A 16,026-nucleotide genomic window follows, 5' to 3' on the forward strand; every position below is an offset into this window, starting at 1 on the left:
GACTCAAACAGATATCCAGAAGATTAAAAACTCCACTGAAAGTATTCACAGCAGATTGAGCGAATGGGAACACAGAATATCAGATATAGAAGACAGGATTTCATGTGACCATGAAAACAGAGATTTCTTAAAAATAGTAAGAGACCACGAAAAATCAATCCAGCAGCTGCTAGATGATGCAAAGAAGAATAACATAAGACTGATAGAAGTCCACAAAAAAGCAGAAGTACAAATGACATAAAAAAAAAACCTGTTCACAGAAGTAACAGAAAACTTCCCAGACAGAGGTAGAGAATTAGACATACAGATAGGTGAGGCATATAGAACTCCAACTAGCCTTGATCAAAAAAAAAAGCTACACCCAGACATATAATAGTCAAGATCCCAGAAATGCAACAGAAGAACAAAATCTTACAAGCAGTTAGAGAAAAGAAACAAATCACATAATAAGGAAAGCCCCTCAGAATCACAGCAGACTTCTCAACACAAACCCTCAACTCAAGGAGAGCCTGGAGTCAAGTATTTCAAGCACTAAAAGAAAAGAATTTCCAACCAAGACTGTTGTATCCTGCAAAATTATCTTTCAAAATCAATGGAGAAATAAGATACTTCCACAACAAAGAACACCTGAGAAATTTCATGAACACCAAACCAGCACTCCAAACAATTCTAAACAATACTCTAGAAAAGGACAACGAAGGCCACAACTCCATGAGGCCCAACAGAGGGAAGCCACCAAGCAAGGTAAGAAACTAAAGGGAAAGGGGGAAAAATAAAAAAATAAAAGAGCCAACAACAGTAAAACATCATGACAAGAATGAGTCAATATCTATGAATGATAACTCTCGATGTTAATGGCCTCAATTCACCAGTCAAAAGAAATAGGCAGAATGGATTAAGAAGCAAAATCCAACAATATGCTGTATACAAGAAACACACCTAATTCCAAAAGACATTCATAGACTGAAAGTAAAAGGATGGAAAACAGTTCTCCATGTGACAGGAACCCAGAAAAAAGCAGGGGTAGCAATCTTATTTGTAGACAAAGTAGATTTCAAACCAAAACTAATTAAGAGAGACAAAGATGGTCACTACATCCTTGTGAAGAGAACAATCCAAGAGGAAGAGATGACAATCCTAAATATATATGCACCAAATACGAATGCCCACAACTACACAAAACAAATACTAATGGACATGAAAAACCAAATAGGCACTAATATAATTGTAGTGGGGGACCTCAATACCCCACTGTCACAAATAGATCATTTAGACAAAAAATCAACAACAAAATTCTAGAACTGAACGAAGCTTCTGAAAAATGGACTTAACAGATGTCTACGGAGTGTTCCACCCCACAAAATCAGAATATACATTCTTTTCGGCTGCACACGGGTCATTCACCAAAACAGACCACATGCTAGCTCATTGGGCATGTTTAAGTAAATGCAAAAGAACTGAAGTTACCCCCTGTTTATTATCAGACCATAGTGCAATAAAATTGGAGATCAATAGCATGAGAAACCGCAAAACACCCACAAACAGATGGAAATTGAGTAACACTCTCCTGAACAACCAATGGGTCAGAGGAAATTAAAGAAGAAATTACACAGTTTCTACAAGTAAATGATAATGACAGTATCATTTACTTGTAGAAGTAAATGATCTATGGGACACAGGAAATCTATGGACAGGAATCTATGGGACACGATGAAAGCAGTTCTAGAAAGGAAATTCATAGCAGCAAATACCCATGTTAGGAAAACAGAGAGAACTCAAACAACCTAATGCAGAACCTCAAGCTCCTAGAAAAAGAAGAGAATAACAAACCCAAAGCTCTTACAAGAGAGGAAATTATAAAGATCAGAGTAAAAATCAATGAAATGGAGACTAAGAGAACAATACAAAAAAATCAATGAATCAAAGAGTTGGTTTTTTGAAAGAATAAATCAAATTGATAAACCCTTAGCCAATCTTATCAAAAAAAAGGAAAGAAAAGGCTCAAATTCATGGAATTAGGAATGAAAAAGGCGAAGTCACAACAGATCCAGCAGAAATCCAGAAGATCATCAATACCTACTTCGAGAACCTGTACTCTAATAAAATGGAAAACACAGAAGAAATGGACAGATTCCTAGATACATACAAACTGTCAAAGTTGAAGAAGAAATAAAAATTCTAAACACTCCTAATTACAATCAGTGAAATTGAAAATGTAACTAAAAATTTACCAACAAAGAAAAGCCCAGGTCCTGATGGCTTCACTGCTGAATTCTACAAGACATTTAGAGAAAGACTAATGCCATTATTCTTTAAACTCTTCATTGAAATTGAAAGGAAAGCAATACTCCCAAATTCATTCCTGGAAGCAAGTGTGACTTTGATTCCAAAACCAGGGAAAGACTCAACCCAAAAAGTGAACTACAGGCCAATTACCCTAATGAACATAGATGCAAAACTCCTCAACAAGATACTGCCAAACAGAATACAGAGGGTCATCAAGAAGATCATACACCCTGACCAAGTCAGATTTATCCCAAGGATGCAAGGATGGTCCAACATACGTAAATCAACAAATGCAATACACTATATTAACAGAGCCAAAGACAAAAACCATATGATCATCTCAATTGATGCAGAAAAAGCATTCAACAAAATCCAACACCCATTCATGATAAAAGCCCTATAGAAAACTGGACTAGAAGGTCTTTATCTCAACCTGATTAAGGCTATCTATGAAAAACCAACAGCCAACATCATACTAAATGGTCAAAAACTGAAAACCTTCCCGCTAAAATCAGGAACAAGACAAGGATGTCCACTATCACCACTCCTATTCAATATAGTTCTGGAAACATTAGCCACAGCAATTAGACAAGAGAAAGAAATAAAAAGAGTAAAGATAGGAAACGAAGAAGTTAAACTGTCACTATTTCCTGACAATATGATACTCTACACAGAAGATCCAAAAGACTTCTAGACTTAATTGACAGACTCAGTAGAGTAGCTGGATACAGGTCAACACTCAAAAAACAATAACCTTCTTGTTCACAAATAACAGACTCACTGAGAGAGAAATTAAGGAAACAATTCCTTTCATGAGAGCATCCAAAAAAATGAAATATCTAGGAATCAATCTGACAAAGGAAGCAAAAGACCTCTACACTGAAAACTATAGCACTCTGAAAAAAGAGATCAAAGAGGATATAAGAAAATGGAAAGACATCCCTTGCTCCTGGGTAGGAAGAACCAATATAGTGAAAATGGCCATACTTCCAAAACTGCTATATAGATTTAATGCAATGTTGATTGAAATTCCAACAATATATTTCACAGAACTAGAGAAAACAATCCAAAAGTTCATTTGGAACCAGAAGAGACTTAGAATAGCAAAAGCAATTCGAGGCAACAGAGACATGGCAGGGGGTATCACAATCCCCAACTTGAAACTATACTACAAAGCTACTGTGATAAAAACAGCATGGTACTGGCAAAGAAACAGACCTGAGGATCAATGGAATAGATTAGAAGATCCAGAAACAACTCCAGACATATTCAGCCACCTCATCTTTGACAAAGAAGTCAACCATCCTCACTGGAGGAAAGATAGCCTCTTTAATAAATGGTGTTGAAAAAAGTGGATTTCAACCTGCCAGAGATTAAAACTAGACCCATATCTATCACCATGCACTAAACTAAGATCAAAGTGGATTAAAGATCTAGATATTAAAACAGAAACATTAGGCCAGGGATTTAGCTCAGTGGTTTCACTGCCTGCTGCGCAAGCACAAGGACCCAAGTTCAATCCCGGTACCAAAAAAAAAAAAAAAAAAAAACAGAAATATTAAACTTGCTGGAAGATAAGATAGGTAGAACTCTTGAAGACATTGTCGTAAGAAAAGACTTTATGAACAAATCCTCAGTAGCATGGGAATTAGTACAAAAAATCAACAACTGGGATCTCACCTTATTAAAAAGCTTCTGCACTGCAAGAGAAATCACCAACAGAGCTAAGAGACAACCTACAATGTGGGAAAAAAATTTTACCAGCTGTACCTCAGACAAAGGACTACTATCTAGAATATATAAAGAACTTAAAAAAATCAGAACACCCCCAAATATAAAGACCCAATTCAAAAATGGGCATCTGAAATGAACAGATATTTCTCAGAAAAAGAAGCAGAAGCAGCAAAGAAACATATGAAAAAATGTTCAACATCACTGGTCATTCTAGAGATGCAGATGAAAACACTGAGATTCCACCTCACCCCAGAAAGAATGGCTGCTATCAAGAAATCAACCAATAACAAATGTTGGGGGGGTTGTGGGGAGAAAGGAACCCTTCTCCATTGCTGGTGGGGGTGCAGACTGGTTCAACCACTGTGGAAATCAGAATGGAGATACCTGAAAGAACTAGGCCTACAGGTCCCATTTGACCCAACTATTCCCCTGATGGGTATCTTCCCGAAAGAATTAAAAGAATCATACCACACTGATATATCTGCACCCATGTTAATAGTGGCCCTATCTGTAATAGCGAAAGCTTGGAAACAGCCCAAGTGCCCATCAACTGGAAACTGGATAAAGAAGATGTGTTTTTTTTATAAAATAGAGTACTAATTAGCCATAAAGAATGACAAACTTGAAACATTTATAGCTAAATGGATGAATATTGAGGACATACTCTTAAGTGAAATAAATAGGACACACATGTGTAAATACCAAATAGTTTCTCTAGTGTGAGAAACTGAAAGTGTAAATAATGATTAAAATGAATAACTGATAATGTGAAATAGGAAGAAAAGGTCCAAAGGGGTAGGGGAAGTGGGAGGGGTAGGGGAAAGGAAAGAAGGGACAGGAAAAATTATGAGAAAAGCAAAAAATGGAAACAAAGTCTTTGTAAATAGGGAAGGGAGGGCAGGAAATAGGGAAAAAATAAGAACCAAGATACATCATGTAAAGGTACAAGTACCCAATGATAAATGTAAATGTACTGTATACCTAAAATGTACCAATAAAAGAATCTAAGGGGAAATAAAAGAAGAAGCTGGACCTGTGGCACCCCAGGAAAGTGGGTACCAACCACCCCTGCTCATTTCACCACAGCATCTGAGGCCACACAGTGCCCTCTGCGTGGCTCAAAATCTGCAGAGGATCACCACTGAGGTGGCTCTGCAATAAAACCAGGAGTCTCTCCATCACTCAGCAACCCAGGGGGACAAGCCCAGAGAGCACCATCTGGGACAGTCGCTTTATGGCCCAACTGCATTTATCTATGGGAGGAAATCACCATTCCCATTATAAAACACTCGCACAATGGCAACTAAAGTCCCACAGAGGGCAGCATGTGCATGACCACTCCCCTGAGAGCTTGTACATGTAAGACTTGGCAAGCAAGGACACTGAGGCACAAGGAAATGACCAATCTTGCCACACCCCTCCCTGCTGGGAGGCCACCCCTGAGGTTCAGCCTGCAGCACACCATCTCCCGAAGGAGGAAGCTGAAGCTTGGAGAGGAAGAGCTGGCTCCAAGTCCCGGGATTGGGGTCAGAGAGGGATATCTCAAATTCAGTCAACTGACTGGCCCACTAATCTCCCCAGGTAGGTACTAAGGACACTTGGAGAGGACCAAGGCCTGGGGACCCAGTAATCCCAACCCCGCCACCACCTTCACATCCACTGCCAACATCCCACACCCAAGCCATCAAGGAGCCCAGCCTTCCTTGCCACGCCCAGCAGCCAAGGCTGCCCCAGGTGTGGGTATACAGTCTGTGCCCCGCAGAAGGGCACCTGAGCATGCCCTGCAATGCAGCTGATGTCCCCAGTTTGAGCAGTTTGTGCTGCAGACCCTCCAGCTGAGCTGTGCGGGGGACACTTATGCATTTCATGGGGTAAGTTTTACCTCCCCCAAATACCAAATCTAGTTGGTGACATGTACAGTTAAGTGCTTAAGGATGAACTGATGGCTACAACTTACTCTGAAATGTACCCACCCCCCAAAACAAAACAAAGCCACACAGGTGCTGATGGGCAGATGGAAAAGACACAACATACTCAACAGGGTGGCTGATATGGCTGGTCACTGACAGGTCTCTCAGCTCTTCCCTATGTTCCACATATTTCACACTAAAATGTTAAAAGCTAAGTTATAGGCTTGGACTCAAGGCCCAGGCCCAATGACTGGCCAGAATCTTTGTGTTTTGGCCAAATGACAGCCACATGGCAGCATCCCTCTCCCTGCTGTGATCCAGGGGTAAGGAACTTAGTGCTTCCTCTCTGGGTTCCTTGTGCCTCTGCCAAGAAATGCAAAATCAAGTAAAAGATTAAAAGTGGCAGTGAAGATACAGTGAAACCTCAAGTTACAACCAGCCTGACATACATATGAACAACTTGGGTTGGAACTGGAACTTAGTTTTAACTTACGACCAAAGTCCTGAGTTATGACTTGAATGCTGGCCACTTGTGCTTTCAGATGGTCTCAGATACAGATTTAACCCTTAAAGAGCTCTGGAAGCAACATGACAACATCCTTTCCTGTGGGGGGTTCATTAAGAAATCCTGGGCCAGTGTCTCTCTAAGGACACTGAGATCTGCCTGTGTACAGGAGAGAGACTTTGAAGGCTGTAGAGAGGAGCCTGAGCCTTCAATTAACCAAACTGAGTTATAAACAGCCCTTGAGAATGCATTGAGTTTGTAAGTCAAGGGTCCACTGTATCGCTACTTATAACTTACAAATCTGTCTGCACTTGTGTTATGTAGAGTAGGCCAAATTATACCATAGGATGTTATGATTAGGGGCCTGGGAAATCAATGCAATTTCTCAGCTTTACGGAAGTATAACTGACAAAAAGGCATACTCCGTGACATTTTTATACATGTAGACATTGCAAAATGATTACCACAATCGAGCCAATTAACATCCTGTGCCTCACAGTTACTTTTCACATGCATGTGCATGGTAAGAACACTTAAGACCTGCTCTCTTAGCAACCACAAGTACACAACATGCCATTGCCAACTACCGTCACTGTGCTGCACATCAGACTCCCCAGAACCTACTCATCTCGTGCTTGGAAGTCTGTATCCTTTGACCAATATCTCTCCATCTCCTGCCCTCAGCCCCTGCTTCTCTATTTAGATTCTACATATAAGTGTGACCATAAAGGATTTGTCTAGCTGTTTCTGGCTTACTTCACTTAGCATACTCCAGGTTCAGCCATGTTGTAAAGGCAGAGTTCACTTCTTTTTTTAAGAGGGAATGATGTTCCCGCCTCAGTCCATTTGTACTGCTATAACACAACACCTGATGCAGTTATTTATGAAGAACTCCTTTTTCCCCTCACAGCTGTGGAGGCTGGAAGTCCAAGACTGAGGTGCTGGCAGGTGCAGTGTGTAAGGAGGGGCCACTTGCTGCATGCTCACATGGCGGGGGGTGGGGGTGGGGGAGCAAACACCACATCTTCACACGATGCAAGAGCCTAGGAGAGAGAGCCCACTCTCTCCGGACCTTTTCTAAGGCCCCTAATCCCATCCTCAAGAGCTCCATCTCTGTGACTTAATCACAGCCTAAAAGCCCTGCCTCTTAATACTATCACATTAGCAATTAAGCTTCAGCACACGGATTTGGGAGGGACAATTAGGACATAACAATTCCACTCATTTTCGTTATCTGTTTGTCCAACAACACATACCTCACATCCTGACTGCTGAGAATAACACTGCAATGAACATGGAGTGCAGCAATCTCTGTAAGGCTCATTTCATTTCCTTTGGACGTATATGCAGGACTAGGATTACGGCATCAGATGGTAACTCTATTTAATTTTCTGAGGAATCTCCATGCTGTTATAATGGCTGTGTTCATTCACATTTCCATCAACAGGAAACAAAGGTCCCTTTTTCCCACTTCTTCATCAATACTGTTATCCTTTGTCTTTCTTATAAAAGCCATTCTAACTGCATGAGATGATACCTCATTGTGGTTTTCATGTGCAATTCTCTGATGATTAGGGGTGCTGGGCACCTTTTCATAAACCTGTTGCCATTTGTATGTCTACTTTGGTGGAATGTTCATTCAGGAGTTTTGCCACCTGCGGGGTGGGAGGCTGAACCCAGAAAGCATTGAACTACATCCCCAGACCTTTTTATTTTGAGACAGTATCTCACCAAGCTGCCCAGTCTAGCCTCAAATTTGGGATCCTCCTGCCTCAAGCTCCCAAACAGCTAAGATTATAGTTGAGTGCAACCATTCCCAGTTCTTTGCTACTTTTTAATGATGTTATTGCTTTGTTTTAGTTTGGGGTTTAGAGGGCTTTTTGATTTTTGTCTGTTACTGACTTGAGTTTTTTATATATTTTAGATGTAACCCTTTGCCAGATGCAGTTTGCAAATTATTTTCTCCCATTCTGTACCTTTTCTTTTTCACTTTGTGGATATGTAACTTGATGCAATCCTATCTATTTTTGCTTTTGTTCGTGCTTTAGGGGGTTATATCAAAAACACCAATGCCTGGACCAATGTCAAGACAGCAATATCAAAAATTAATAGATAATGTGAAATAGGAAGAAAAGGTGCAAAGGGGAAGAGGAAGTGGGAGGGGTAGGTGAAAGAAAGAGAGGAATGTAATTACTATGAGAAAATGAAAACAAAGTCTTTGCAAATAGGGAGGGGTGGAAGGGTTGAAGGGAGAGCAGGAGAAGGGGAAAAAATAAGAATTAAGATATATTTTGTAAAGGTGCAAATCTCCAATGATGAATGTCATTATATTGTATACCTCAAATGTATCAATAAAATTAATTTTTAAAAGTTTTTTCCTAAGTGTTCTTCTAGTAGTTTTATAGTTTCAGGTCTTCTATTTAAATCTTTAATCCATTTTAAATTGATTTTTTGCATATGGTGTGAGATAAGGGTATAATTTCATTCTTCAGAATGCAGATATCCACTTTCCCCAACATGACTTACTGAGATTATCCTTTTCCTGCTGTGTGCTTTTGGCACCCTTATTAATGATGAGTTGACCATAAATGCATAGATTTAACTTCTGGGGTCTTTGCTCTGTTTTACTGGTCTATGTTTTTATGCCAGCATCATATTGTTTTGATCATGGTAGCTTTCTAATGTATTCTGAAATCAAAAGTTGTGATACCTCCAGCTTTATTCTTCTTAACTCAGAATTACTATTGCTGGTCAGGTCTTTTATGGCTCCCCATGAATTTTAGGATTGTTTTTTCCTTCTGTAAAAACTGTCATGAGAATTTTTATAGGGATTACTTTAGGAAGTATAGCTGTCTTAACAATATTAATTCTTCCAATCCATGAACATGGGATGTCTTTCCATTTATTTGTACCTTCTTTAATTTCTTTCATCAACGTTTACAGTTGTCAGTGTTTGACTCTTTCACCTCCTTGATTAAATTTACAGGTAGGGCTTTCATTCTCTGTGATTCTACTGTGAGTAATTTTTCTGACTTTCTTTTTTGGATGGTTCATTGTTAGTTACAGAAAGGCATATCATGTGCAAAGAGACAATTTTATTCCTTCCTTTCAGATTTGGATGCCTTGTATTTTTTTTTTCTTAATTGTTCTCACTAGGGCTTCAAAGCTTATGCTGGAGAAGTAATGAAAGTAGGCATTCTTGTTCTGTTCTTGACCTCAAAGAAAAAGCTTTCAATTTTTCTCCACTGAATATGATGTTAACAGTAGTCTTGTCATACACAGCCTTTATTATGTTGATGTACACTCCTATGCCAAATTTGTTGAGTTTTTTATCACACAGTTTTATCAAATGCTTCTCTACATCTATTAAGACAATTGTGTGGTTTTTTTCTCCTTCATTTGGTTATAAGGTTTATCACATTTACAGATTTGTGTATGCTTGCAACCCAAGGCTAAATCCCACTTGACCATGGTGTAAGATCCTTTTTTGATTTTTAAGATTCTTTTATTGTGCTGTTGAATTTACTTTACTACTACTCTATTGAGGATTTGTGCAGCTATGTGTCACCAGAGATGTTGAACTGCAATTTCTTCTTGTAGTATCTTTACATAACTTTTTTAAAAAATCAGTGTATGGTATTTCAGTGTATGTAACAGACGTCTAGAGATGTTTCTTCCACTTCACTATTTTTGAAGAATTTGAGAAGAAATGGAGTTAATTCTTTAAACAGTTGGTAAAACTCACTACTCCTAGGTCTTCTTTGTTGGGAGATATTTTATTACTAATTCAATCTATTTAGGAAGTGGCACCATACTTGGGATCGAACCTAGGACTCTCTACCACTGAGCTACATCTAATCTCTTTTTGTTAATTCGTTAAGTTTATTGGTACATTTTAGGTATACAATATGATGACATTCATCATTGGGAATTTGTATCTTTGCATGATACATCCTGGTTCTTATTTTTTTCCCCATTCCCTTGCCCTCCCTTCAACCCCTCCACCCCTCCCTATTAACAAAGACTTTGTTTCTGTTCTTTTCCTTTTCTCATAATTTTTCCTTTCCTTTCTTTCCTTTCACCTATGCCTCCCATTTCCCCAATCCCTCCCATTTCCCCTTCCCTTTGGACCTTTTCTTTCTATTTCACATTATCTATTATACATTTTGATCCTCATTTACAATTTCAGCTTCTCATACCAGAGAAACTATTGGGCATTTACACATGTCCTATTTTTTGTTGGATTTTTTTTTTTCTTTGGTGGAACTGGGGCCTCGTGCATGCTAAGCAAGCATGCTACCACTGAGCTACATCTCCTGACCCCTTTTTTTTTTTTTCCAGTTTAAGACAAGGTCTCACTAAGTTGCCAGAGCTGGCTTACAATTTATGATCCTCCTGCCTCAGGCTCCCAAGTACCTGGGATTACAGACATGAACCACCACATCCAGTTTCAATCTCCTTCTCATTACTGGTTTGTTCAGATTTTCTATTTCTTCATGATTCACTCCATAAATTGCACATCTCTAGGAATTTATCCATTTCTTCTAGGTTATTCCATTTGCGGGGGAGATATAATTTTTCTTAACATTCTGTTCTCATTTTTTTTTTTTGGTACCAGGGATCAAACTCAGGTCCTTGTGCTTGCAAGGCAGGAGGCGGAACCACTTAGCTAAATCCCTGGCCCAGTTCTCATCCTTTTTATCTATATGGTATGAGCTGCAAAGTTTTCTCTTCCATTTATAATTTTGAACTTTCTCTCTTTTTGTCTTGGTTGGTCCAGCTAAAGATCTGTCAATTTTGCATATCTTTGCAAAAAAAAACCAATTCTTAATTTGGTTGAGCCTTTCTATTAATTTGTAGGCTCTATTTCATTCATTTCTGATCTTAGAGTTTAGTTCATTTTTTTTCTTTTTCTAGTTCCTTTAAGTATAAACTTAGGCTATTTGACATCTTTTTTTCTTTCTTAACATAAGCACTTACCACTATAAACCTGCCTGTTAGAACTGTTTTGGCTGCATCTCATAAATATCAGTATGTTGTTCATCTATTTTTATTTGTCTCAGGACATTTTTTTAATTTCCACTTTGACTTCTTAACTCATTGGTTGTTATTTAATTTAGATGCATTGGGGGATTTTCCTCTTGTTGCTGATTTCTACCTTCATAACACTGTGGAGAGAAGACACTTAACTTCACTCCTCCTGAATTTGTTAAGGCTTGTTTTATGCTCAACATATGATCTATTCTGGAAAATGTTTCATGTGCACTTGAGAAAAATGTCTTCAACTGCTAGATGAACTGGTCTGCATATGGCACATATAATCCTAACTTGGAAACCTATTTTCAACTTCACTGGTTCTTTCTTCTGCTTAACAGGGTCTTCTGGCAGAGCTCTCTATTGCATCTTTTGGTTCAGTCACTGTACTCATCAACTCCAAAATCTCTGCTTGGTAACCTATGATTTCTTTTTGTTGAAATGCTGGTTTCAGTCATATACTGTTTTCCTGTTTTAATTGAGTTGTCCATAAACTTTTGTAGTTCACTCAACTTTCATTAAAAAACTACTTTGAATTCTCTGTCAGGACATATGTCTCCATTTTAGTAAGATTGACTGCTGGAAAATTATCTTTTGTTCATGTCATGTTTTCTTGAGAGTTTTTTGGGGGGGTCAGGGAGTTGGGGAGTTTGTTGTTGTTTTCATTTTTCTTGAAGTCTGGCATTGTATTGCACTGGAAACAACGTTCACCAACCCCAGTCTTTACTGACTGGCTTTAGGGGAGAAAGATCTTCACCAATCAGCCCGGCTAGGGATTCTAGTAGTCTCTCTCACCTTTTCTATGGGTGCGCCTACTCCTCTCCTCCTGTCCCTTTTCAGGATTAAGTCAAAGATCATATGACTGATCTCAATCCTGCAAAGCTGCACAGATGCTGGGAGGCTCCATTTTCCCTAGGGCCATGCTCAGAAGTGTCCAAGGCTCCTCCCACATCACCAGAGTCCAGCCACCTGTCTATGTGCTCCTTGCACAATCTGCAGAGGATCATACGCTGTCTGTGAGAGGCTGGGAGAAGACTGCACAGAGTTCTGGATTGAGGGGTAGGCTGTGCTAGAGGTACATGCGGCAGGCTACCATAAGGGATACATCCTACCACGCTCATGGGCAGGCCCCTTGGTGAAGTCCGTGAGACAGTTAGGGAAATCCACAGCCCTTTGCTGAGCTCAATGTCCCAACTGTTGTGAGCCCCTGTTCCTTTTACCTACTCCTCCAACAGGAGCCCTGTGTCGGGGGAATGGGTTGAAAAGGAAGTAAGCCTCTTAGCATCCCGCATGTCTAGGGAAGCTGGGGGTTCACTGTGCTCTCACTTTCACTCTTAAGGCAGAAGGGCTGTCTCCTGGCATTGGGGTGTGCTGCCTTAGGGGCAGGAGTCAACAGTAAAGTGAAACTGATCTTAACCTCTTCAATGTGTCTGTTCTTGAATATTTTGCTCCAATGGGGAGCTGAGACCTCTCCCTAGATTCCCACACTCCCACAAAGGTACTGTTCTCCGTGGGAGCTTGTCAAACTCAGTGCTTCTGTGGAGGTATGAAGGTGGAAAACTCCTATTTCATCATGGTGGCAATGTCATTCTCCTGTGTGCTTTTTTATCCTGGTATTTCCTTATACCCCTGGGTCTCTCCCCTATTTCGTTCAGCCCAGTAGTCTCTCTTCATTCTTCTTAATTAGGATTTGAGCTTTGCACCTGCTCCCCTTGGCTGGGCCTGAGCCTATTTCAAAGAGTAGAGATGCAGAGAATCTAAATGCAATTTAAGTAATAAAATGCTACTAAAAAGAAAAAGTTAAGGAACCTGGCAGAGGGGCCAACTGGGGGTGCAAGCCCAAGTCCTCTCTGCTCACAGCTCCCTGCACCCTGGCTCATGGCCACTTCTACCCCTGAAGAAGTGCCTGAGTCTGGTTAGTACTCAACTGGCTAGTGTGCAGCTGTTCTTCCACCTTAAACCAGGCACCAGAGAAACCAGATAATTCAAGATCCCTTAGCCACCTTCACACCCTCACCCACTGCTTCTCCTGAAATGCAACTCCGGCCTCTCTACCTAGTCAAGCCCTCACTCCCTGTCCACAAAGCTCCTGATCAGGATCACTCCAGCTCAACGTGCTCCTCCATCCTTTCAACAATGGCTTTCCCAATGACTGCCTTGAGTCCTATCACCCACACAAGCCATGAACCTCTTGAAGACAGGGACAAGTAGCCCAAAGCATTATCAGGCAAGGCAGCATGGGCCCAGTACAACAATGTGCAGGGAAGTCAGCAAGAAGACACTGCACCCACATGCAAGAAGCTGGTGATCCATGCTGACTTCACACTTGAAAGGCCCTTGAATGGTCAAGGGGAGCTGAGCCCCACCATGACTCACTTCCAGGCCCTCTTAGGGCTGGTCCAACAGTGAATCCACCACCTATAATCCCAGTACATTTAAAATGGAGTCTGAGCTGTGAGCCTTAGTCCAAACAACTTAAGCTTCCCACGATTATAGTCAAAGGAGTTTAAAAGGCACACTGGTAGCCAGGCATGGTAGTACTAGCCTATAATCTTAGGATTCCAGGAGGCTAAAGCAGGAGGATTTCCAAGTTCAAGCCCAGCCTGGACAACTTAAGAGACCTTGTCTTGAAATTTTTTTTAAAAAGGGCTGCAGACATACCTCAATGTGAAGGCCTTGGATTTAATCCTCAGCACCACCAAAAAAAAGAGTCACACTCATGCTTTTAAGCGTAGTAAATGAGAATGCTGGCCTAATCATCACATATTTAAAATGACACAAAACACAGTATCTTCCTATCCACCTGACAGTTTCACATCGCAGCCTGAATTGAGGCTGGGCTTCTCTGAGAGCTGGCCCTCCCTCTTCCTTGACCAGGCCAAGCCTGCGGGACCCCTCTCAGCTGGACTGGATCTCAAAACACATGGGTGTTTTATTCGCCCCAGGCTTCCAGTCACATTCACATTCATCCTTGAGAAGCAGTTCCATGCAGCTTGGCAAAAGACAGGCACCATTCGCCCTTTTCTGGCCCTGTCCTATTGCTTCCTTCTTTCTCACGCCCCACAGAGCCCCACAGAAGCCAAAGGAAAGAAAGGGGAATCAAAACGTTTCCTTGTGGGCTGGGGATTTAGCTCAGTGGTACAGACGCCTGCCTCAAAAGCACAAGGTCCCGAGTTCGATCCCTGGTACCAAAAAAAAAAAAAAAAGGCTTCCTTGTGAAAGTCTCTGTCCAACAAGAAAGGAGTTTTTCAATTATTTTAGTTAACTTGTTAGCACCAGATATCTGGAGGTCAGCAAAATTGTTATTTATATATTTCAGCAAAATAAGAACAAAGACAACTTCCTTAAGTCAATCCTTTTATTGAAATACTGTATTAAAATGAACAACATATTTTTAAGGAGAATTTAGCCTCTTGAGTAGATCATTAAAAATTAAGAAGAACACAACAAGATTTCTAAGACAGACAAGGTGACTGCTCTGGACCTGAGCCACAGCTCCTTGGGATCCACCCAGATGACCAGCTGGTCTCCAGCCCTGCCACAGTGCACAGGCTGCACCTCAGTGACATGGGCAGCACCACACGGGACAGCACCACACGAGACAGCACCACACGGGACAGCCTGGCCGTTCAGCTTCTCTCTGGGCCTTCAGCATTTTCCATAATATGAACCCCAGGGATCAACTCAAAAAGAAAAGGGAATGATAGAAATATTGACTTGTCTCCCTAAAATCCTACAGTTTCAACTGACAGTCTTTACCCTGCCTGGAAACATAAAATAAAAAGAGAAAAAGGAAAAGAAAGAAGAAAAAGAAGACCTTCCCACATAGCTAATACCAAATAGGAAGATGTGGTGGAAGCAGCTAATTTGGAGATTAAAATATTCCAGCACAGTAGCCTGTCCTTCACTTTACTGACTTTGCCAAAATGACCTATGGTCCTTCCTTTCAAATGGATTGCCAAACAGCATTTTATTGGGGATTTCCTCTAAAAGGCAACTGGAGGTTCCTGCAACACAATTTATAGGTGCATTGTTTCCATTTATTTTAATTTTATTTATAGCCTTCTGCCTGGAGACCATTGGGCACAGGCAGCTGTAAATCAAAGATCACAGACACAGCACTGCTTTGTTCCTCTGTTGATGCTCAAATATCAGGGAATTGTTTGGTAAGCTCTAATACGAATACTAATTACTTTTTCAATCAGACCATGGGTGTGAACTCCCTTGGAAAACTGCATAAAACAAAATTTCATCTTATACTAGATATGATCTTGAAGCAAAGGACACCAGGAGTGGCCCCCTCTCTCAGGAAGTGGCACAGAGGAGGAAGGCACATGCTGCACACTCCAGGGCCGAAGCCTAACTCCAGCAGTCTCCTTTGCAGGATAACCTTGGGCAAGCGTCTTGACCTCTGGAAGCCTCAGTTCCCTCAGCCATTACAACAGAGGCAACGAGAATTCACTCTGGAGAGCTGCTGTTAATCAGATGAGTGCAGGAGCAGCACTGGACACACACAGAGCAATGGGCAACAGATCCTGCCTCCCTCTAGCCGTCGGG

The 16,026-nt window shown here is 40.8% G+C and overlaps 1 protein-coding gene across 19 annotated transcripts in view; it reads right to left on the minus strand.

Moving 5' to 3' along the window:
* The window catches only part of Tbc1d22a (TBC1 domain family member 22A), a 448,179-nt gene that overhangs the window by 373,652 nt on the left and 58,501 nt on the right, over positions 1–16,026 (minus strand). The gene's annotated exons all lie outside the window — the stretch shown is intronic.

The sequence above is a fragment of the Heterocephalus glaber genome, unplaced genomic scaffold, assembly GCF_053883595.1.
Source record: "Heterocephalus glaber isolate CG9 unplaced genomic scaffold, H.glaber_assembly_v1.0 deba00001444, whole genome shotgun sequence".
NCBI lineage: Eukaryota > Metazoa > Chordata > Mammalia > Rodentia > Bathyergidae > Heterocephalus > Heterocephalus glaber.